Raw genomic sequence first — 23,643 nt, 5'->3', positions numbered from 1 at the left:
TTATTGCCTGTTTGTTCGCTGTTACCTACTTCTACTATAGTAGCAGCAATAAAATTGATGGGCTTTGTTATCCTGGAATCAAAAGTTTGCTCATGCATCCTGATGCAACCACTGTGAATCGCAATTAGCTCAAATTTTCCAATCTCCGTTAGAGGGAAATGTTCACATTAGCCAATTCAGGGATGGCTTACAAGCCTGGAACAGGCTGAAATCAATGCTTCCTGTCACCTTTTAGCAGGACAAATGGCGCCTATTGTTCCAGCCTATCCCTCCCCCTAACTTAGACAGCTGGGGATAGACACACAGACCAGAAAAAAGCAAGGGGACTCCAAACACACCACCAGAGTGTATCACTTGTGCGGTGACTTCTGCAATAAGAGTATTCTGAGAGCGAAAACACCACTCTGACCCTAATCACAGGCCAACTTTGAAGAGTCAATCACAGCACGCAGGGTGGTGTGTTTCTAACTTTTGACATGGGGTGCTTCCAAACAGGCCACAGTGGCAGCAGCAGGTCAATGTGTTTGTGTGTGTGTGTGTGTGTGTGTGTGTGTGTGTGTGTGTGTGTGTGTGTGTGTGTGTGTTTGTGGTGGACTGGAGTCTGGATGCTGCTTGGCACAGTCATGGCTCCTTGACGTCAGCGCTCAGCCCAGACTGCTGCTGCTGCTGCTGCTGCTGCTGATGCCGCTGCTGCTCTCAAACATGTCTTTGTTATTCAGAGCTTTCCATCAGAGAGCGGCGACCTGCAAAACACGGAGGGTGGCATCCGCTCCGAGGAGGATCACGGGACGACAGAGCGCGCGTATGCGTCAATGCGCCGCTGCCGGATCGTGCGTGCGTTTGTTGTTGTTTATTAGGCTATTAAATACGTATTATTATATGTATTATAGTATGTTTTTTTCTATATTATTTTTTGGGGGATAATGCATTGTTGACATATTGTAATAAAGCAGTTAATTGTAATCGAGATTACAAAATTAATGCTGATGATTATTATATTGGATCAATATCCGTATTTTACAATAGTGCTATGTTATCAATATTTTATGTTACATGAATAATAATAATAATAATAATAATAATAATAATGTTTTGTTTAACTGAATCAATAAAGATATACAAAATAAAATATCCAGTATGGCCAATTCGCATTTAAGCGTGTGAAGCTACTTGTCGTGCACTCCCTTTTTATTTATCAGGGTCATGTGTACACAATGCCACAGACCCGGTTGGTACCACTGTCGGAGCGGGTCGCTCCAGCAGATCCAGTGTACCAGATGGCTGCTGTGCTTGAGCGACAGTCCGGCTCCGCTCCCGGAATCCCTTTCTTGGTGGCCGTCTCCGCGTAAAAATCCGCGACACATTTTGTCAGCAGCCACCGAGCATGGGTCCCTTTGGTAATAGAATAGCCAATGTAATTTGACACTTCAACTTACTGCGCTCTCTCCGAGTCTATTCAGTTACTCACCCACTGACGTTGAGCCGATTCTCAGTGGCCGTGAGGGGGGAAGATATTTAAAAACAAGAGCCGAAATTTACTGAGGACTTTCTCCGCTTGGTAACCCGGTGAGTAACTGCAAACTTAACGTTGCTTATTCCCACTGTGGTGCTGCGAGGCTCTTGTCTCGGGGAAAAGGTTTTGTTTCCACTTTGGCTCAGATTGTTTCTCAACAATAGAGTGACCACTTGAACTGGCACCGAGGAGCACGTCGGAGTCTGTAATAATCAACCGCAGCTTTTTATTTACTATTACGCGGCTCTGTGCCGTCGGGATTGAACCGGCGGGCTGTTAAGCAGGTTGTGCATTTCGTTGGTAACAGATGCCGTGTTGATCTCCAAAGCGTTGGGGCTTGGAGGCTACATTGTAGCAGCCTGTATGCGTTTTGCTTGCAGAATGAATCATGCCGCGCTGCGTGTGTCTGTGTGCGCGTGTGTGCGCAAAGGTTTAGAGGTAGGTCTCGCTTTTAACCTTATGATGTGCACAAAGCACATGGTTTGTCTAGTGTGGGTTTTCAGTGGGTGCTGCGAGGGGGGATTCGTGCAAGCTGCAGAATAACTGGACATGGCAAGGCAGCGGACACTGCAGTTGCGCGGATTATCCATTGAAATGTCACATTAAATCTTTATTTCTGAACTTTGCAAGCAGCAGCACGTGTGTACTGTTAAATATTAGTGTATTTATGTCCCAGCATGGAGTTCTCTCGCTGCTGTGAGTCTTTACTGCTTCATAAGGGTTTAACAAGTTGACTCCCCAAATTCCTGCTGTCTGAATATGGAACCAGTTGGGATTGAGGGGGGCCTCTCATATAGAACTGGGCTCGTTTTCACTTGCTGTACATCTGTCCAGGAAACAAAAAGCATGGCCAAGTGGAAAAAGTAAGCTGGACTCTACTCCCTCATCTGCCTCCTCACCACTGTCAACGGAAGAGAGAGAGTGTGTTTCTCTCATATGTACAGTATTTCTGCTTCTGAAATCCCAGTTTGGGAGCATCAAGCAAGCAAACAAACACATGTGCAGATGTTCTTTGTCTTTTTCTGATAAAATGTCCAGGAGAGCTCTTCCTGTTTTTGTTATGTTGCTGAAAAGTTCATTCTCCTCGTGTCTGCTTTTAGCTGCTGCTGCAGCATCTGAATCTGTCCTGCACAGCAGACTGTTTGGACCCAGCTGCGGAGGGTCATGTAAAACTTCTGTGGTGATGATAGCAGTTATTGAGCAGCTTCTGTTGCTTTGTTTACGTTTCTGTCATGTAATCGGAGGGTTGGGGTTTAATAGCTGCAGAACTGACAGGCTTCTCGACTCAGCTGGTTTTAAAACTTTCAGATGCAGCCTTGATGCAGGACGGGAGAGGATGTCAAACTAGGAGGCTGCCATCTTTGTGCACCTGGTCCTTTGATTGCTCTTCGCTCAAGTCCCTGCATGGGCCAACTTTAAATCTGCCTGCATCACAAGCACTCGATGGCACGTGTGATTAAACGCTGATTGGGCTCCGCTTGTGCAGGAAAAACTTCAAACTTCCAGTGGCTTCAGAGATTAGGGTGGTGTCAGACAGAGGAGGAGGTTTTTGGTCCCCTCCCTCCCAGTCACCCCACCTCTGTGGGGCCCCCAGGTTGGGCTTCTGAATAACTATGGGGCAGACCCCACCAGGCTGACCTTCTTCTATTCAAGTTGAGGATGTTGAAACACCAGCCGTCAAACAAAAGACACATTGAAACAGAGATCTGCAACCCAGCACGTGTGTCTGGGTGCTGAAGTAGACCATTTATTAACTCTGAGTTTGACCAGTGAGAAGCTTCAGTGCATTGCAAGGCAGACTAAAACTGTAAAACTGTAAGAGGGCGATGAGCTGCTTCTGGCGCAGATTAGTGAACAAAGCCTAAAAATAACAAAAAAAAAAATAAAGCTTTACTTTAATTTTTGAATCAAATCTCTTTCGACTCTGAGCAAATCTGTTTTTGTCTGGAATGCAGCCAGCCTGAGGTCTGTGTGTGGCTCTGTGGATTGACAATGGCAACACGTTTTCAGTGCAGGGTGGGAATTTTTTTCGCTCTTGCCTTTCCACCCACCCCGACGAGGTGAGAGTAAAGGCGGAAGCTGGAAATGGCCGTGCCACATGGGAAATAATTCAACTCTCAGATCAGAGAGGACACACAAGAGGCCTCATTACCTCCAGCAGCACTGCTGGCCAGCCTGCGAGGAGACGGGAGAGCCGGTGTGTCTCAACTAGCAACACTCACTCCTGAAATACTGTCTGCACGCTGCATCTGATGCTCCTTTTGTCTGAAAATATTCCTGAACACAGTGTACAGTGTCATTTTACACCTAAATAGTTAAGAGATAAATACTGCATCAAAGCTGCAAAACTAAACCCGCTCCCCATGGTTTGCAGCCTGAGCCTCCTTTTACCAACAATGTGTGCTTAAGTAGCTGGTAAACATGGCAGTTAGATGGTGTATAATGTCATAATGTTATTGATTCGACTTGGGAATTCCACTTGCGGCGAGCAGCTCTCTTAAGCACCCTAACAGGAAAAAGGCGAGCGAGTAAGCGACCGACTGCTCTTCCTCCGCGGTCAGAGCCTGTGGGAGGTTTGTGTAGGTTTCGCTCAAGGTCCCTTTTGTGTTGTCTTTGCTGGAGAGAATAAACTCCTGGGATGAATCACCCTGCTGGTATGGCTATTTTCAATGAGTGAGGAGAGCTCAGGGCAAGTGTGGCGCTCTCACTGTACTGAAAGTGTGTCACTGGGCAGCTGGAGTAGCTTAATCATGAGGTTTACTTTGGTGTCAAACGGCACTTCGTTCTTTAATAATCCTGTTATTATGTTACTTGTGAGCCATTATAACATCATAATGGGTTATTTTGTCACTGCAATGTCTGGCTGTGAGATTGTTTAGGATAACTAGTAGTGGTAAGTAGTGAAGTACATTTACTCAAGCACTTAAATTTTAACCCTACATCCAGCACAGGAAAAGACTGTATTACTCTGCTACACTTGATTCAACACACAAAACTAGTAATAATTTGTTGCACTGTAAACAAGGCCAAAAATTAACACACGCCAAATGTTGGTAAATTTGGGATTTGACAGAAAAATAAATTGAGGTCACCGGCCACGTGCCCTGTAAATACTTTGGAATCACAGCGTAGGGCCAGGTTTACATGGCTGTGTTTTTTTATGTGTACCGGCTGAGGCCAATGTTAGCCTTGCTGTCCACTGTACCTATCATGATGTCAGCGAATAAAATCAAAGCACCTTACTACTATTGGACACTTTCTGTCTATGTTTTGCCTGTGAGGAACATGTTATTAGAGATGTAGCGACACATTCCGGTGTTAAAACACCAAGAGGGACACGCGAAGACGAAGAGGTTGGGTGTTTTTGTGAGGGGTGTGAATGGCGCAGGAGCCCCAGATCCTGGCTAAAATATGCAGCTCAAAAACATGATGCAGTTTTATGACCAGTAAACAATATTTTCTCAGTTTCTCAGCCAAAAAAATAAATTTTGGACCCTGATTGTTATAGATTTCCCAACTTTTTTGGCTTGAACCACAATAGTCCGCACATTGTTGATCACTTGTGCTCATTTTACTGACACTAAGGTCTTTAGACCTTCATCAGGTCAAATTATTCCTTACAATCTTAATGTCTGATGTCTTTTACCCAAAGAAGGTAACATTTTACTGAAAATGTTGTTCATAAAGCCAGTACAAATTATCCACAGTGTGTAGGATGTTTTGGATTTTTGGCTATTTCAGTCAGCCCATAAGACTTTCTTGAGTGCTAGGGCTTTTGTGGTGAGTGTGGTGTGCCTGTGGCCCCTTAAAATGATGCAACATGAATTTGTCACACACACACACACACACACACACACACACACACACACACACACACAGTAATATGACATTGTGGCATTGATAGTTTTACTCCAAGAGGGGATCTGAATACTTTTTCCAGCACTCAGAATAACAAAATAAGCATTTGCTCTACTTCATTCCACTGTATTCTTCCCACATGTTATTCTGCATTCCTCCTGTGTGTGCGTGTACGCGTCTGTGATGATTGGAGACGCTCCACCTCTGTGACACGCTCGCTACAGTGACATGTGTACCGTGCAGATATCCACCGAGCGGTTTTATGACGGAGAACGGTCAGACTGTACCTGTCAGCTTGACTGTTGACTGTTAATATGAAGCTTCTATTTTCAAAACACAGCTCAGGGAAAGGGAATCTGTGCGTGTTTGCGTTCGTGCAGCAGGGAGATACAGAGCAAAGCGAGGGATGGGAGAGGTGCTGGGAGTGACGCCAGACCACACATCATTTAATCATGTTAGAGTGTGCAACCACTTTGTGCATATTTTCGGTTGCATTGGTGATAGCAGTTGTTATTGTACAAACTGTACGCACAGAGAGGAGCTTGATGGCAGGGGAGACGTGGATGACAGTTTGACGGAGAGAAGAAAAATAACCCATATTTTGGGGTTTTGAGATTTGTCAAATTGTAGATTAATTTCAGATTTATGACCATATAAATCTGATATTTTGTTGCTGCTTTGGCTTGCGAAATGTGTTGTGAAATTTGAAGCAACAACATTTGAGACCACTTAAAAGTTGAGCCTGTGGAAGGGTGACCATCATTGTGCATATTAGCATTGGATTTGAACACGTCCTTTTGGCTTAATCCCACTGTTGACTCGCCTGCTAAGTACTGAGTGTGTTATTTTTGCTCTTTTTAGGGAGCCCCTCTCTGCATAATCTCACTTAATCTAATCTATCCCCCTTTATAATAGACTGGGAATGATGTGACTTTATAGAAAAAGCTTTAGTGTAGATCCATACCAAACAGACTAGTGTGGCTTCTTCCCCAGACCCTCTGGCAAAGCTCTTGTGAAAATGCAAGTGACCTCTGCGCCCCTTGTTAGTCTGAACAATAGGCCTGCCTCCTCTTACAGCTGCAGCCATGCTGGAGGGGAAGTTAGCCGGAACAGAAAATACACATCTTGTGATTAATAGGTCTAAATACTGTATTTTTGGCTTGATCCGATGGCCTGCTTGGTGCAACAGGAAAATTCCCTCTTTATTTATAATTTCAATTATGTGCAGGATTTAGGGCTGCAACTAACAATTATTTTCATGACTCTATAAAATGTCAAAAAATAGCACAAAATGCCCTTTATAGTTTCCCACATCCCAAGGTGGCGTATTCAGATGTCTTGTTTTGTCCAACCAACAGGACAAAACACAAAGATATTCAGTTTGCTACCATGTATCAACATAAAATCGTCAAATTTAGGATTTTTGAACTGGCAAATGTTGGGCATTTGACACAAAAGATTATTAGAAAATAGTTGCAGATACATTTTCTGTTGATCGGCTAATGGATCAATGGAAGTTAATGCAAGTTAAATGACCATTTTGATAATTGATTATTTGTTTTAGTTGCAAAATTGTAAAACAGTCTGGTTCCAGCTACTAGAAGAGGATTTGCTGCTTTTCTTCTTTTATTCCAATGTAAATTGAATGCCATTTAGTTTTAAACGGCTGATAATTGTTGACCAAACACACATTTATACATTATACATTATACATTTTAAAGACTAAACAATTGATTAATTGAGAAAATGATCATTAGTTGCAGCTCGCAGTCTGAACTGAGAGCAGAGTTCTTGTGATTGAAGCTATTTGTGCTCACGTTGGCTTCAGAAGTGAAAATTCAATAATATGAAATCAAAATGCAATTAAAATGCACTAATACTTTGTTTACATGTTTGTTGCCATCAGCAGGGTTTGGGAGTTAAACACACGAGTTAGAGTCTTAACCCACGATGGGCATAATTGGAGCTTTCGAGGCCCCTAGCAGTCGTAGGCTCATGCATGTTGAATGTGACATGCTGTGAAAAACATACGCAGATGATGCCACAGCGCGGCACCACAGTGTTAAGTGTAAATGAAAGGCTCTGAATCATGAATAACATCCGGCTTCTCCGGAGTCTCATCTTCTATGAATTAAACAAGGTCCAACCCAGGAACCTTGAAGGGTTGTCAAGTCTTGCAGTAGGATAGTGTTTCATGGCAGACTCTCTTAAATTTCAGCGTAAACTGAGAAACTAGCAGCTGCTCTCGAAAATCTGAAAACGTCTCGAGAGGTGTAATCTCACTATCAGAAAAAATGGGCACTAGAAAGACTCCTGAGGGGGCTCTGTTGAAGCATCACAGTGTTCTAGCATGGGAGTATGTGAGAGAAAGAGATCCACACCTCTGATGAGTAATGAAGGTGATTCTGAGCAAGTGGTGGAATTACATTCAACAGAGCCCGCGGGGGTCCATATCTCATTGTTCTCTGACAGGGAAAATTAACTGGGATTTACTAATACACAGGGAACGTCCTTCCCCCCCATCCTCTTGCTGTCTCTCTCTCTCTTGCTCTCAAAGAAAAGGTCTGAGGGTAATCTCTTTCCCCAGCAACTCCCCCCCCAAGTCCTCCCCTTGCACCCCCCACCCCAAACACAAATGTCAGCTGCTTTCAAGTTTGCTATCAAGATGTAAAACACAAGTAGATGAAATCCCCGACATGTTGCGCAGTTCCTCATTCGCCTGTATGTCAACACACAAGAGGCTCCGATTTAAATATTGTTTTGCATTTCACCTGTTTTCCTTTGCATAGTCGCTGTGCTAAAGCCTGTGATGACCCAAAGCAAAGAGGTCTTCATGGCTTTTTATCTCTCATTGGCTTTGTGGCTACGTTATGATTTATTTACAGTTTAACAATGAAACACACATAAATCTGCTTTGTCAGGACTCTTTGGGTGTGATTACAACCCATTCGATTGACGTGGCAGAATAAAACAACTCAACAACTGTGATCAGATTTCTGACTCTTGCTGGTTTCTTAAATTAATGTGGATTTGTGATTTTCAGGTCTCTTAATGTAAAACTGTGCCTAAGGAAAGCTTCAGCAGAGAAAAGTTTAACTTTGTTTAGACCTAACAGACTGACCTCACTTGCCTACATTCATTTTTGTTCCAGGTTTGGTCCCATCTCTGACAAATATAAACACAAGGGTGTACTTCAGATTTGCAGCAGGATCCTTTAGTTTGTTTAGTAGCATCTCAGACGCTAGAGTGCTTTGTGAGAATTATGAGACGACAACAAACGATTATTTTCATAATCTATCAACTGTTTTTTTTTTACTATTTGTTGCCTAAAACCCAAAGATGTTCGATTTGCAAGAATATAAAACAGAGAAAAGCAGCAAATCCTGTTGATCAGCTGATTGTTTGATTGATTAATCCTTTCAGCGTCTGTTTACTGAAGTTCAGATTTCTCTGTTATCAGTGGCGCTTTAACAGCACAGTCGATTTAACCTGATTTTGTCTCTTCTGTGATGTGAACTTCTAACTTTGATTCACCCCACTCAAACAAAACAGTCTAACTGATGATGAAGCGCAGACAGCAGTAACACCACACCCACCGCCTGTGTGTCAGCTTACACTGTGCCCTCACTTTAACATGGTGTCTGTGTGCGGTCGGTTACCCAGGTGCAAGGCATGCATCACAGACCAGAACTGATACACTAACGTGACAGCTGTGGGCAGTGAAAGAAGACCATGACAGACGTCTTAGCACTGGATAGGCCGGAATCTGTTAACCCTTTTGCATTCGATTGATGCATTTTGGGTCAAAAATGTCCCCCCTCTTGTTCTGTGTCTTACTCTTTCAAGTGAAGTTTTTCTGATGTCCATCCTGGATAAACGTCCCTAAATACGCTTAAAAAATGTGGGGAAAATCATCATAATTTATATTTTTGTAAGCAACATTTGTTGATAAGGATGGGAGCACTTTAACTTCCATGTTTTTATGGGTGAATAAATTAAACCATAAACCTTGATGTTGCTTCGTAACCTTCAAATTTCAAAGTAAACAAATAAAACCTAAAAACTGGGCTCAGGTGCAGCCCACAGCTAACTTGGGATCACCATGGCAACACAATACTTCCTGTTTACATCACCCAAAGCACGGTGGGAAGTGTAGTGCCAAAGCAGATGAAAATAAGACACAGAAAAAACCAACAGGGATGAGAAAAGCCAAAGAAAATCACAGCTTTTTATTTTATTTACACTAAAGACACGGAACATGGTGGATACAGAGGATTTCAAATTGTGTACACTGTCGTTTAAAAAAAAAAATGTGTCCAAGAACATTCATAATACAGTAAACATGTTGTGAAACACATTCTGAACATACTGTAATGTATGGCAAGCCTAGAAAACTAAAACTAGGTACGCTGGTGAATGTGTCTCTGAATGACCTGGGATTTCAGGATATGAAATGTGTGTTTGTGTATTGACACAGCATGCAGGTGACCACAAACATGGCTCGTAGCCACGTGCACCGCCATCCCAGCGGTGACTTTAAATAACTCTTCTGTAAACACGTCCTGTCTGTTTCCTTATGTTCCCTCGTCCGGTGGCTGGCGGGTTCCACCCCCGTCCTCGGTGGCAGCGGCGACTTCGGGGAAATGGACAAGAGATTGTTTCACACACTAATAGTAATCACAGATATCATAACAACTACTGCTGCTGATGAATACTAATTAATTGGGAAGTGTTTGTCTGGATGTAAACACACAGCCAGACACATATGCAGACACACTTCACGCTGCTATTTATAGGTACAGATTGCATAAGCTTTTTTTTTTCTAACAACAGGGTGTTCTCACTTTGTCAGTATCAAACAGAGAAAAGCTGTAACTGACCAGATTATTTTTACACACACACATATATTGCACCCCCTACTCCTTCTTGGCAAACGGTGTGTGGCCCAACGGGTCCCACAGCTTACAAAAATGTTGACGGCGGACGCTATTTTTGACCATCTGCTCTAAAAGGAGGGCATGTTTGAGTCACAGACGCTGTGGTGTGAGGCTGCGCCCGTGATGTGCCTGGCATGTGGAGAGAGAGAGAGAGAGAGAGAGAGAGAGAGAGAGAGAGAGAGAAAAGGGGGGGTGGGGAGATGGCTCACCCGAGGGCCCAGCATCCTTCGTGTCACCATGGGCTTACACAGTGCTGCGGCTGGTTTCACTAATGTGTGTTACATTAGCATGAAGGCTGATGGAGGTGGGAGGGGTGACGGAGGTGGAGGGGGTGTTGACGGGAGGGACGGGTTGATCCTCCAAATCTTGGACGAAGAACAAGAGAGAAAATATCCGTGTGCTTGACTTAAGGTGTAAACATCGTCAGTGAGATGAAATAGTCTGAGGTCAGAAATGTCTCAACAAAAAGTGTCTGTGTCTTACTCCACCTCTCTGTCTCTCTTTGTGTGTGTGTGTGTGTGTGTGACGTGTGTGTGTGTGTGTGTGTGTGTGTGTGTGTGTGTGTTATTTGTGAGATAGGAATGTGAAACCTAATCTGGGCTGTGCTGAGGGGTGGGGGGTAGGGGAACAGTGGGTTTCTTTTGGAGAATTGGTTTATGACTCCTTCCAACTTCGTCAACTACTTTCATATTTACGCTTTTCTTTGTATTTATTTGGCTTTTTGTGCTTGTTGTGGTTATAGCGTACTTACGGTTCTGTATGTGCAATACATTTCTTCAACAGCGTGTGTGTAGCTAAACTCGCTATCAAGTAATTTTTGTCAAATTTTGCATTTGAAGTTTGTTCTTAACTGCAGAAACCAGCTTTATTCTGTAAGACACAAACACTCTTTGAAATGGATTTGTTCACCTGTTAAAATATGATTTTTAGGACTTTTTAGGACATATTTGACTTGATAAGATGATGTTGCTCCCTCACCCTTTTTATTCAATACAATATTCAAAAGTACAGCTGCCAGTAACAAATGTTTATCAATTCATTTGTCCATTATTTGATTTGATTAAGTGATTAATTGTCCATAAAATGTCCAAAAATAGTGAAAGATATCAATCCCAGTTTCCTAGAGTCCAAGGTGATGTCTTTGTATTGTCTTGTCTGACGCACAGTCCAAAACCACTGACTGACTTTCTTAAAGGACTAAAATAACCACAAATGTTCTTATTTAAGAAGTTGGAACCAGTGAATTATTGGCATTTCTTCTTAAAAACACTTTGTTGCTGATTCATTTTGTGACATGAATCATTAGCCCTATTAAAAAAATGTATCCTCCAATTATTATTTGCAGCTGTTGTCTTTAAGAAACCACACACACTGTTGCTCTGGGGTTTCGCTTGACCTTGAGTGTTTGAGGTCGATTGTTTGAGGTCTTGGTTTCGGTGGCACAGTTATCCGCAGGGACCACCGCCTTCATTAAAAAAAAAAAAACATACCTGCTGTCAAAACCTACTTCAGGCACTGATAAATCAATTATGCTATGCGGCGTTGTTGTTGTTTTTTTTACTATGTTTCTGGCATCAGCTGATCTCGAGGAGCAAATTGAAAGAGCAAATCACTCGAGGCTGCGTATTCTGCCTCCTCTTTGTGTAGCATCAGCAGACACTTCCTTCGGAGGAGGGAGGTGGAGAAGATCATGTGAGCTGTAATTATATTTATGTTGGGTCCCATTCAATCTGTCACAGTAAATTTTGCCTGACTTGTCATATTGTAAATCATTACAGTGGATTAGATGCTGGTTATGAACTCAAAAGGCCGGGGAAGGATTCCTTTTTTTTTTTTTTTTTTTGTCCTTGTGATTGCTGTATTTGTTTGTTTTTGACAAGCTAGTTGTGATGATATTAGCCGTGCAGTGTTTCCTGGATGTTCTCAATAAATTTTAATTGGGAGGAGAATGGGTAATGTCACCGGCGTTGGCTTTGAAGAAAACCCCTTTCAGAAGAGCGGGCAGTCTTCCAAGAGTGGAAGAATGCCTCTGAAAGACTCCGAGTTTCACAAGCCGTCCTCCACTTTTTGTTTTCTTATTTGTCTTGGATCAAAGACTCACGATGAGCAGCGATGGAAAGTTTGACTCCATTTCTGGCAAGTGGCTTCTTTCAAAGTCATGCCGTCGGAAGGAGAAGAAAAAAAACAAAACCTTTTGATTCATCTCAATCAGCTGCCAGATGCTAAAGCCGGATAGACTTGTGGTGACTTCCGCATGCTTCTCATACACTTGCCGTCCAGAACTCAAGATAGCGATCGTCTGTTGCTTGTAGCAGCCGACACAATATTATTCATAGAAATCCTAATGATTAGCCCGGTCCCTCATTCATTAGTGAGTGGCATGAATCGTTACTCCCAAATCACTAAAAAGATTAGTTAGGAATGAATGAACTTTTCATGCCGCTCGCACCTCCGCTGCTCTCGCACAACAATAGTATTGTTAAGCTCCGTTTTATTCGCCCCTCATGAATTTTTGGCAGTTAAATCAACTTACCGCAGCAAGTTGTCACACATGTGCTCAGCCACCTTGACACAAAAGACCCGGCGCGAGCCTCACATGTCTGAGCAGTTGCTTCATTTGTCTACAAAATGGCTTGTTTGGAGAAGCCCTGAGTGTTGCATCCTGCGATTTGTATGTGAATCGCATCAACCCAAATAAAGCCTCAAAAAATTTCCCTAATGTTTACTGCAGCAAAATCACATTACAGCCGTATTAATGCTACTGTCTATACCTGAAGACATAATTTCATCCTTAATCTTTTAGAGATGCTTTAACTTGCTATATATTATGGATTTTAGCATGCCAGGAGTTCTGAGAGGGAAAGTATGAATTATTTGTGTCATTACTTTTGCTGCTGATAGGAAATGTTTTGCATAATAAACAGCCAAGACAACAAGTGAAAAATTAATGAGCAATATATAGTTTATGATGCATGCGGTGTGATGTTTGCTGATGACAAAAAAAATCCCCACACTATTCTCTTTGGAGTGATTGTCAACCATCAATTTTCATAACGTCATTGTTCATCTAGTGAGTGTTTGTTTTTATTAATCTTCACAGTTTGTATTGTCATGTTAATTTACTCAGTCTCACTACAGTCTGAAATTTAAAGAACTATGAGGATGAAAGCCAAAAAGGCGAGGCTCATATCAGCGGAGAAGGATATTGGAGAGGAGTAGTCTACACTTTGCTGAACTCCCAGAGCGTCTTTTTTTAATATTTAGCTCCTGTCAGTTAAAATCAAAAAGTTTCTCACTTTCTCTAAAGCTCAGAGAGAGAGAGAGAGAGGGGAGAGAGTGGGAGAGAGAGAGAGAGAGGGGGAAACTGTTTCACGGGTGAAAGCCCTCGCACATGAATATTTAATGGTTGCATTTTAACCAGAGTCATAAAATCCAAGAGGATGTGGCTGAAAAGAGAGCAGTGAAGAGTGTGCAAAGTAGGCTACTTTGTTTCTTTATAGTCTGAGCTGAATGCCTGAAAGTCATGTAACTCTTCTCTGGCTGCATGGTGAATCAAATATGTGGATTGTGTCAGGCTAATTTAAAGCCCGAGCCACGTTTAGCGATGTGTTGCGGGCAGTTTTTGCAGGGCAAGCAGCTTGTTCTACAGCAGGATGAAGAAATCTTGGACCTTAAGGGCCTGGATTGAAAATGTTTCATTTTGACACTTCTTCAATGCACTCTGGAGAATGGATTTGATACACTTAATCCATTTGGCCAGTTGACCGGATTCAGAAGAAAACATCTATTTGATACGCATTCATTTTTATCTTAATGCAGTTTGAGCCAAAAAAAACAACAAACAAAAAAGCTGAATATCTGGATATTTAATATGCAACCTCTCCTTCTTCTAGTCTTGTAGTGCATTTTTAAAATTCTGTACAAGCCCTCTGCTGAGCCAGACTCGCAGCAGACAGACACTGAGCTGATTGTTAAGTTTGATAAAGCTCTGTATTTGTGCATGGCGGGGTTATTTTCGTGTATGTAAGCTTTACTTCAGCGAGGTAATCATTTGTCATCCAATATTGAATCTAGTTAAATGGACTCATAAATTGCAATCACTTAACTCGGCCCAACTATTACGTTTAATATTGCTTTGTGGAAAAGGTCAGCCGGCAGTAGATCAGGTTCCAGCAACCCAGATAATTCAGCTGCCTTTTATGAGTCTTTTTAAGGTCCGGAAAAACCAGCAGCAAGGCAAACTGACTGTACAGTGCTTAACAGCAGCAGCAGCAGCAGCACAGGATACGCAGCGGCTTCTGTTTATGTTTTCTGTCCTTAGATATCCTTAATGCAGTGTTTAAAGTGTGTGTGGTTGGTAGCTTGCAGATAAACCTCAGTGGATGCCCTTAAGGGAAACAAAATAGAAGGCTTTCCCCACTGAAAGGTCCAAAGTGCAGTTGTCCACTCTGCACAGCAACAATGGAGCGATTGTGCAAACGGAGCCATCAGCGGTGCTGGCAAGCCTGGCAAACCAGCTTATCAGGAGGCAGGGTGCACTGAGCAGTGGGTGGGGGTGGCGGGGGCAGGGGTAAGAGGAGGTTAGATGGCATGTGTGTGACTTTGTGTGGCGTTCAGTGGTTCACAACCTCTCAGTTCATTTGGAGGCTTCGTGCTGGCTCAGGCTGCCGAGACACAGCTGGGAAGTGCTCTACACATGGCCCCTTTCTGTTCACATGTTATTGACAGCTCAGATTGGGAATGTATATGGGTTTTGCATGAGCGTGTTTATGTGTGTGTGATCATGTATGAGCCGCTAACCAACTCCATTAAGGGAATACTCCACCATAAATCTTTGTGAGTATCAAATACTCATGTCTATTAGAACCAAACTGAAATCAATATTGTGATAATAAAAAATATGTTTTTTAAATTGGTTCACACGATGACGACACAATATGCTAATGTCACCACAGTACGATTCCAATGAATGCTAGAAGGATTGGAGGCGTGACGTATTCAAATTTCGTCCAACCAGCAGTCCAAAACCCAAAGATATTCAAATTATAATGATGTAAAACAGAGTAAATCCTCACATTTAGTTTGGCATGTTGGCTGGAAGAAGGATTAATCGGTCAAAATATTTGTTGGTTAATATCTTGTCGATCGACTTATCGATTAATCAATTCATCAATTCAGCTGTAAATGCTAGTAAGTGATAATGCCTCTGTAAGTGACGCATCAAGGAGTTGACAATGTATTGTATTGTGGTTATTAAGTTAGATTTGGCAGAAGATTCTTTACTAAACTTTCCAGAGTTTAAGCTTTTAATTTGTGGGTATTTGCTGCTGTTCTCAGTAAATGTAATATCTTTGAAGATGTCACCTTTTACGTCACGGTTAAAGGCATGGTGATGGGTATTTTTAAATCGATAATGAAAATAATTGTTAGCTGCAGCTGTAATGAGAAGTGTCTGGTTATTATGCCGAACGGCATGAAAGATACAGCTGATGCCAGTCAGCTAATGCAAACCCAACTTCAGTGCTCTGCCTGAACTCGCTCTGCTCTATTGAATTATCATCCAATCTATTAGCTTAAAAGGTGGATCTGAAGAGTTTGCAGTTTGCTCATTTTCCATTCATTGCAACTGCTGTGAATCCAAACCGCCGATGTCCTCGAAAGAAGAGAGAACAAACTTTTCAGAGCCACTTTTCTGTGAGTATATTTGACACTTAAAAAATAGAATTTCAGTGGGGTATTCCTTGAATCTCCTCTGTTACAGTGCTGAGCAGATGTTAAATGGCTGTAACAGGACAGGTGGGGCGAGGACTATCAGAGTGTCAATATTTGCATTGCTTTTCTTGTCACTGTAATACATTTAAATGTACTCGCTCGTCTCTCACACAGGAGCAACTCTGATTTTAAGCAGTGCAGTTTGTTGGTGGCAGATATTTTCTTTCTCAGAGCTGTTTGAGATGTTGGAGGAATGCGTCTTGCGCTCAGTGGAGTTTACTCACTTGCAAGATAGTCTGTAGTGCTTTCACTGCATTTCCTTTGGGACACAACACTTGGAAAAAAAAAAAAGGAAGTCTCAAGGTGCCTGTGTTAGGCTTTAGATGTGACTCTGGGTTGGTAAATATTTAGAGAGCAAACATTTTGATACCAGCAGGGATTATAGTTGAGGGAAACATGTTTTTCTAAGAATGTAAATGTCAGCATATTGCAAGGCATAACGCTACACATTTTTTTATTTTAATGCCAGTCTCCAAAAAACAGCAGTTTAACAACTCAAATCCCACAGAGGAAATCAGATTGTTTTTCCAAGTCCGTCTTATTTTGATGTCGCTCGCCCACTGAAACTCATTCTCTTTGTTCAAAAGCCATCCAATTCATCAGCGGGAGATTGCTGCCGCCCACAAACAACCAACATATTTGTTCTGCTGCTTCACCTTGTTGGCTTTGTGGAGAGAAGGTGCCAAAAGTGGATGTTAAACATGTCAAGTGCTATCTGCCTTATTTACTTGGTCACTGAATATTCATGAGCCTTGATACTGGTGTCAGCCTTCAGCCAGCCGTGCAGAGAACCAGCAGAAGCCTCTAAAGTCATCCAACAAGCTTGATCCCTCGACACGCAACTCCTTCCATCCTTCCATGAGATCCTCTTTCACGTCACATTTACGTTTGTTTTCTAATGATGTAGTGATTTCGCCTGAAGCTGACAATCGCTTCCTGTTCCAATTTGCGTGCATGGGGAGCCGTGCTGCTTCTCGCTCTGAGGCGCTCTGGGACGAGTCAGTGAAGGCACCCTGCGAAGAAGAGGAGGGAGGAGAGCGGGTATAACCCCCGTGTTCTGCAGTCATGCCCATTTACTCCCCCGACACCTCCAGGGACACGCTCTGACCTCTGCAGGGATCTCACCTCCCTCTTTACTCTCACTCATGCGTTTCCTCTCCGCTCCGAGAAAACCGCACCAAATTCCTTGTGCATTACAAGAGCTTTCGGGAGGCCCGGTTTTCGCTCGGCCTCGTCTAGACTGCCGTGACTGTTGCTTGGCAAGGCCGCCGAGCTGCGGTGTGGGGTCAGACTCACTTAGCATGGCAGCGGTGATTGCAGTGGTTGTCTCATTAAATATATGTTTCCTGTGTTAACATGAAAAGCTTAAGCTCCTTGTTGTTCTTTGCCTCAAATGAAAGACACCCTCTACAGGCTGTACTCTTTCAGAGCTCGACACTGTCAGCATGGTTAATGCTGCAGATTAATTACTTGCAGGGTTTTGCAATGAGATTTGGGCAGTGGTGGAAGAAGAATTAAGGCCTATTACCTAAAGAAAGTAAAAGATGCAATACTACTGTGTTAAAATACTAATCGTGCAATCAAAACTTGCTTAAGTACAAGTTTAAGGTACTTGTTGAGTGTGCCCTTTTATATTTGGCTACTTAGCAAAGCTATCGCTGCTAGTTACTTTACAAATGAAGGTTACACACAAAACAAATGAGCTTGTAAAATGCAACGCTTTGTTATAGGTTAAACTATCTAACAGCATATACAATTGGTTAAGTCATTTTTAATGCAGAAATGACAAAGTTTTCATGGTCACGTGAGGATTTTCTTGGATTTATTTTAATAATTTTCATTTGTTTGTCCAATAGTTAGAGAACAGAAGGCTTTCTGGATAATTGATGGGAATAATATTTTCAGAAAATTCACAAACCAAACAATCAATCTATTAATCAATAAAATAACCAGTAAATGAATGCATAATGAAAATAAGAGTTAGCAGCAGGTAGCCTCACACTGGCATATTAGGAAGTTGTTATGGCAACCATGTTAGCCAACGGTTGCCTGTATATGCAGATAAGGAGCAAGATTAGCATTCATACATGAGCATTTATTTGGAGTCGTGCTTCTGTCCACTTGGTGAATGTAAGTCTAATATTCACTCTCCTTTTAGCTCCGCTTTAAATAGCACCAACTCCTGAGGGACGTATTGTCTCTTTAGCTGCTAAATGTTTCACAACGTCCACCAGCTAGCTAGGTGCTAACTTTGCAGTTTGGTGCTGGGCAGGTAGCCAATGCACAGTCAGTTCAAAACTCAGTGCTTTTATTTTGTTCATAGTTCTCATGTTTCCTAAAAACAAACAACATAAACTCTGCAGTTAGAAATGACAATACTTTTTTAATAAGTTAACCCATAAGAACCCAGACCCTTTTTTCTTGAAGGAAAATGATGGGGGATATACCATGACAGACCAAGGGGAACTCATAGAACACATTTCTGATGTTTCTTCTTTTTAAATGTCAAATATTTGTTTTGTGACATATAAGTCACAATGGGCGTTTTTGCTAAATTTGACATTGTTTGTTGATATTTCTTCAAATATACTTTAAATTGAACAATAGGGCATATATTAATTCTAAATAATTGAAACAGTGAAATTAATTGAGGGGCTTATTACCTTTTTTGTTATTGTGACACAGACGTCACATCAGATTTTCCATGACAACTTTACAGTTAAAATTAACTGTACTTTACAGTTACACTTTACATTTTCGTAACTTGTTTTATATTATTTTGTTCAGGAAATATGGTCAGAACAGATTAAATGCAATACAGGACTCACTATTAAAGCATTAGAATTGTTAAATGGGTTGAAACTTACGTTAGTAACAAAAACAAGCTTTCTGAATTTAGCCATTTCCTTAATTTCTGTCATTTCTGTCATTTCAGTCACACCCACATTTTGGAGGGGACACTTTTCTGTCACAGTCACATGATTGTCATATGACCACCACACCAGGATGTTTTGTAGATGTCACTTAGGGACTTAATGAGTTAAGGTCAAGCATAAAGCTGCATATGGAAGATTCAAGGACATTTAAAGTGTTTGTGACACACGTGTCACCATGGGTTCTTATGGGTTAATTTTGCTCAAGTAAATGTTCAGACTATTTTGTGCTTGACCAGGATGCATTTTTCACAATGTGGCAAATGAGAAGTTGTCCTTATTGATGGCTTATTACTGGCCTATTATATTTAGAATAAACCATAAAAAAGCCTGCCTTATTCAAAAGCAGTACTTAGCATTTTAATGTTATAGAGGGTTTAGGTGGAGCTAGTTTACTAAACCTACATGGTTACTTTCCACTACTGGATTTGTGTGAGGAGGAGCAGAGAGAGTGCAGGCTCCAGGTCCTGATACATGAGCATTTGGCTGCAGCAGAGGGAATTTCATCTCCTGTCATCTCCCCGTTGATTAGTATTGATTGGTTGGGGCTGAATTGGCCTCTTGAATGGAAGTTGCATCAAATAATCCCTCATTCTTGTTTCCCAAATCCATTGTGAGGGCTGGAGAACGATTCTATCAGTGGCTTTTTCTGAAACGCACAGCGGCGAGCTGAAACATTTCCTGCGGGGGTCAGAAAAAAGACGGGTTTTCTAGCCTTGGTGTTTTACCTCTTAATGAGACTGGGGGAAAGTTGACCTACCGAATAATTGTGACAAACATAGCCGAGGGGGAGCCGAGTGTTGCCCTGCCCCCTTTTCACTGTGGTGGTTAAAAAAAAAAAAACTCACTGCACCTGCGGTTTGTATAGACATGAATCTTTTCCCATACAAAACTAGGAATTCACTGCAGCTTGGAAGGATCCCCCCGTGGTGCATGGATGACACGGTCTGCTGTGCTGCTGCCGCCGCCGCTGTTGCTGGTTGGCTTTGGATGGGGGCAGCTTGAGTGTAATGATGAAATGGAAAAGTTCCAGCGCAGTGAACACTCACACGCACAAGGTAATTGGAGATTTTGCCACCAAAGAACTCCTCAAGATATGCTTTCAATTCCATGCCACAGAGAGACAGACCACAAAGTTTGATTATGTTTGGTGTTAACTAAACGCCTGCTGTAGTTGAGTGAAATGAGATCCTGTTCAGTCGGGGTGGAAGTGCAGTGGGGGAGAAGGCAGCAGCTTTGACTGAAGGTGTTTTTCTTTTTAATCTGTTATACTATAAAAGTAGCATCAATATTATTATTTTGGTTGGACTCAATCTCGAATGTTCACTGTTGAGGTGTCTTCAAAGCACAAAGATACGCACAGGAGCCAGCACAAATAGGTTCTGGCATCCTATTCCTAATTTATGAGACCTGAGTGTCGTGTATTAAATGATTGACAGCTCACGGATTGCTTGGGATCCCCACATTAGGGTAGCATTGTTGATCATTTCGAGAGCAGGTGTTTGAGGCTCATGTTAGCCTCGTTTAATTAAGGAAAGACTTCAGATTGGTGGTTCTTTAACCACTTCAAGTCTGATTTGACACTAGAGGATCGGAGTGTGTTCAATGGAAAGCAAATGAATGATTGATAAGAGAAGCAAAGCTGCTTCAAGTCCTGCTCGGAGGACATTAATAATGAAGGACACTGTGAGCGCCTCAGTGGTGTATGGAAGACAAGAGATTTCATCATCTCCTTTGCACTTTTATTTTATTATTTTGTAGGGATTATTGTTCTATTTATTTCTCTATTTTTACTTTATATATACATATATTTATAATTATTTAGTTTTTTATTTCATTTTAATTTTAATATTTAAATTCTGTTTAACTGTATTCTTTATTATGTTTATAAATGAATCCACTGAAGGGTTGGTCTCCACTTACAGCGATGTAACAATTTCCTAAGGTCCTCCAAGGTTTAGAGTTTTTTGTTAAATCTGGCCATGAAATTATGTTTTATTTTTATTTTCACGTTTATTTTGACTAGTTCTTGAAAAGTAAGAAAACACTGGCTCTTACGTCATTTGTATTTGAGACCCATAAAGTACATAATTAAGTGTGTGTTGTTGTTTTTTTTAATTTGTTAATGAAAAAAAAAAACTTGAGTGGAAATGCCAGTAATTTTTCAAAAGTATTGCAAATATAATCTCAATACAGCGTCTTCTTCTGCGATGGTGTAATTGTACCCGACTGGAGAATTAGCTGTTTATCTTGATGCGCCCAACTCCAAACATTTGCATATCAGTAGTGGATGAAAACTTGCATTTATTCACATTTTCTTTTGCCAATTCTCTGGTAAAAGCCTGTTAAAATTTGCACTAGATTTGGATGGAAGCGATTGATACTTTCCAATTAAGATTTATTTAGCTTGATTGTTCAGCAGTGACTGCCTCATTTCGCTCCACAAGGTTGCGCTCATGGTGGTGCTCAAAATTCAAAGATTCTTCACTTTTGAGTTATGAGTGCCAGAGGTGCCAAAACACATAAAAGATGCTGGAAGAGGAGAAAGGAAGATGAGGAGATGTTTTTTGGCAGTGTTGTTGCTCTGTGAAGCTGCTCTCCTGTCTGCAGTGTAGATCCTGCTGCTCTCTGTGTCTGTCAGGCTCCATGTCATCCTGCCATTGTTCAGGCCAGAAATCAGCACAGACTCCCATTGTTCTACACACAGATCCGAAGCTACAGACTGTTCTGCACAATATCTCTACACTTTGTCATGTTTGTAAAATACAGTCATCTCTCAGCTATGATAAGAGGTCGCCACGGGTTTCTGCTACCTCTACATCTCTTTCTGGTTTGGACAACATTGAATTCTTCAAACTTGCCGTAATTAGTTTGTGGCAAAAAATGAGTGCATTCACAAGTGTCTCCTCTTCCTCCATAAACCCTAACCGGCTCTTGACAGTAAAGGAAGACATGCCTCACAGTGGATCAAAGTAATTCCTCCCTCCCTCTGTCTAAACGGAGCAACATGTTGACATGGTCCCAATCACAGGCTCGAGACCTCGTTTGTGGAGGAGGAGAGTGGCTGAGGATTGCTCTGGCTCGTGGGAAAGCATTCTGGCTGAAAAGACGTCCCTGACATTTGTTTCTCAAACAGTGTTTGTCTGGCTTCATGTTAAGGGGCAGAGAGGATCTCAGAGTGTTCAGTGGGTTTTCCTGTTGTATGGCGGTGTAAATGCAGGCTGACTTCTCTTGTGTGAGGTGATTGTATGTTCTTCTTTCATGTGGTTTTTTACTTTGTGACGCACCTAACTTAACACTTTCACATTGCCACTCTGTCTCTTCAGTCCGGCCAGGCTGTGTGTCCCATTCAATGGCAACACAGCACGGCTTCTTGACAGGCTACAGCAAGTAACCTTTAGTTCAGAGGAAAAAAATCGTTTTTCTCAGTAAGACATTCGCTCTAATGCCACATGCGCTTCTTGGCCCTGGCAGTATTCTCTCTTACACTGTCGTCACGAAGTGCTCTCACATTGAGCAACATAAATGATTGTGTTTGCATTAAATCCTGCAGAGCTGTGCTTGATGCTAACTCCACAAGAAGAAAAATGCAGTGTAATACATACTGTATTTTTTGGATGCCCGCTGGACTCACAGCAGTGAAAAGGGAGTTATTTTTCCTGTCCAAGGTTGTGGATGTGAAAGTCTGATCATTTTTCTCTATAGATAATGTTATGTGACTGGCAGTTGGAGTCCTTCCAAGGCTTGAATGGGCAAGAAACTTGTAAGAAAACCAGTTGAATCATCAGTGCTAAAGATGAAAAACATTGTGTTCTTTAAGCTAAAGGTTCAAGCCTATGTATATAACAAAGGAAGAGAAGTCAACTCTGACTCCCAAGTAGAATCTTGCATGAAACATCTAATTACAGAATTTAAGATTGTGTTGCGTGTGCTGCTAAAGGCCAGTGAAAGCTATAGAAACACTGCAATACATTTAGCAGTTAACTCTTTTTTTTAACAGCTTTAAATTAACAATTGCAATCTGAAACTCCCACACTTATTGATAGCCATTGGTTGTGCATCTTGTATCAGTTTCCAGTAGTATGAAATAAAGAAAAGCACTGTACACAATCATAGTACACTATGTTTGCACACATGCTGTTGGCCTGTATGGTACATTAGTCTATGTATGGATTTGGTGTTTTTCGGGTCTTTACATCCACATAATTCAAGATAACCGCTAAGGAACAGCTTGAATGTGATCAACATTTGATTGAATTCTTAATTTGTCCTTGATTGATGCAGAGTGTGTAAGAACATATGGCTCTGGTGTCTGTAATGGCCTGCCGGGTTCTGATGTTTTGCTCCAATAAGCCGCCAGACATTTCTCAGCCAGCGTTGCCTTCGCTATGACACATGAAGACACCGCAGATGAGAATCACCTGTCTGTGGTGAGCCCCGGGAAGCAGAGCCCATCTCCTCTCAAGGCGGGTTGTCACCACGGCTATTAAGACTAATAGCGGCAGCCTGTGATAAGCACAGTTAGCTGAATTCATGACCCAAGCGGCTGGAGCCGCGAGATCATTTCCACTTGTGTGTTTTTCTGCTGATGCGTTTAATTTTTATCCTGTCCGGTGCTGTGACACAAGAG

General features: G+C 41.9%; 1 protein-coding gene across 2 annotated transcripts in view; it reads left to right on the top strand.

Moving 5' to 3' along the window:
- The first annotated feature begins 1,357 nt into the window (after nt 1–1,357).
- Nucleotides 1,358–23,643, top strand: part of LOC127373103 (zinc finger MIZ domain-containing protein 1) — a 112,606-nt gene continuing 90,320 nt past the window's right edge. Inside the window, exon 1 of one of the 2 annotated variants that reach the window (XM_051417199.1) lies at nt 1,358–1,566. The gene's annotated coding sequence lies outside the window, so the exon portion shown is untranslated. The remainder of the gene's footprint in view (nt 1,567–23,643) is intronic. The other variant, XM_051417201.1, reaches the window with a different exon arrangement.

The sequence above is a fragment of the Dicentrarchus labrax genome, unplaced genomic scaffold (assembly GCF_905237075.1).
Source record: "Dicentrarchus labrax unplaced genomic scaffold, dlabrax2021, whole genome shotgun sequence".
NCBI lineage: Eukaryota > Metazoa > Chordata > Actinopteri > Moronidae > Dicentrarchus > Dicentrarchus labrax.
The sequence above is the reverse complement of the archived record's forward strand: the minus strand, read 5'-3'. Positions and strand labels throughout refer to the sequence as shown.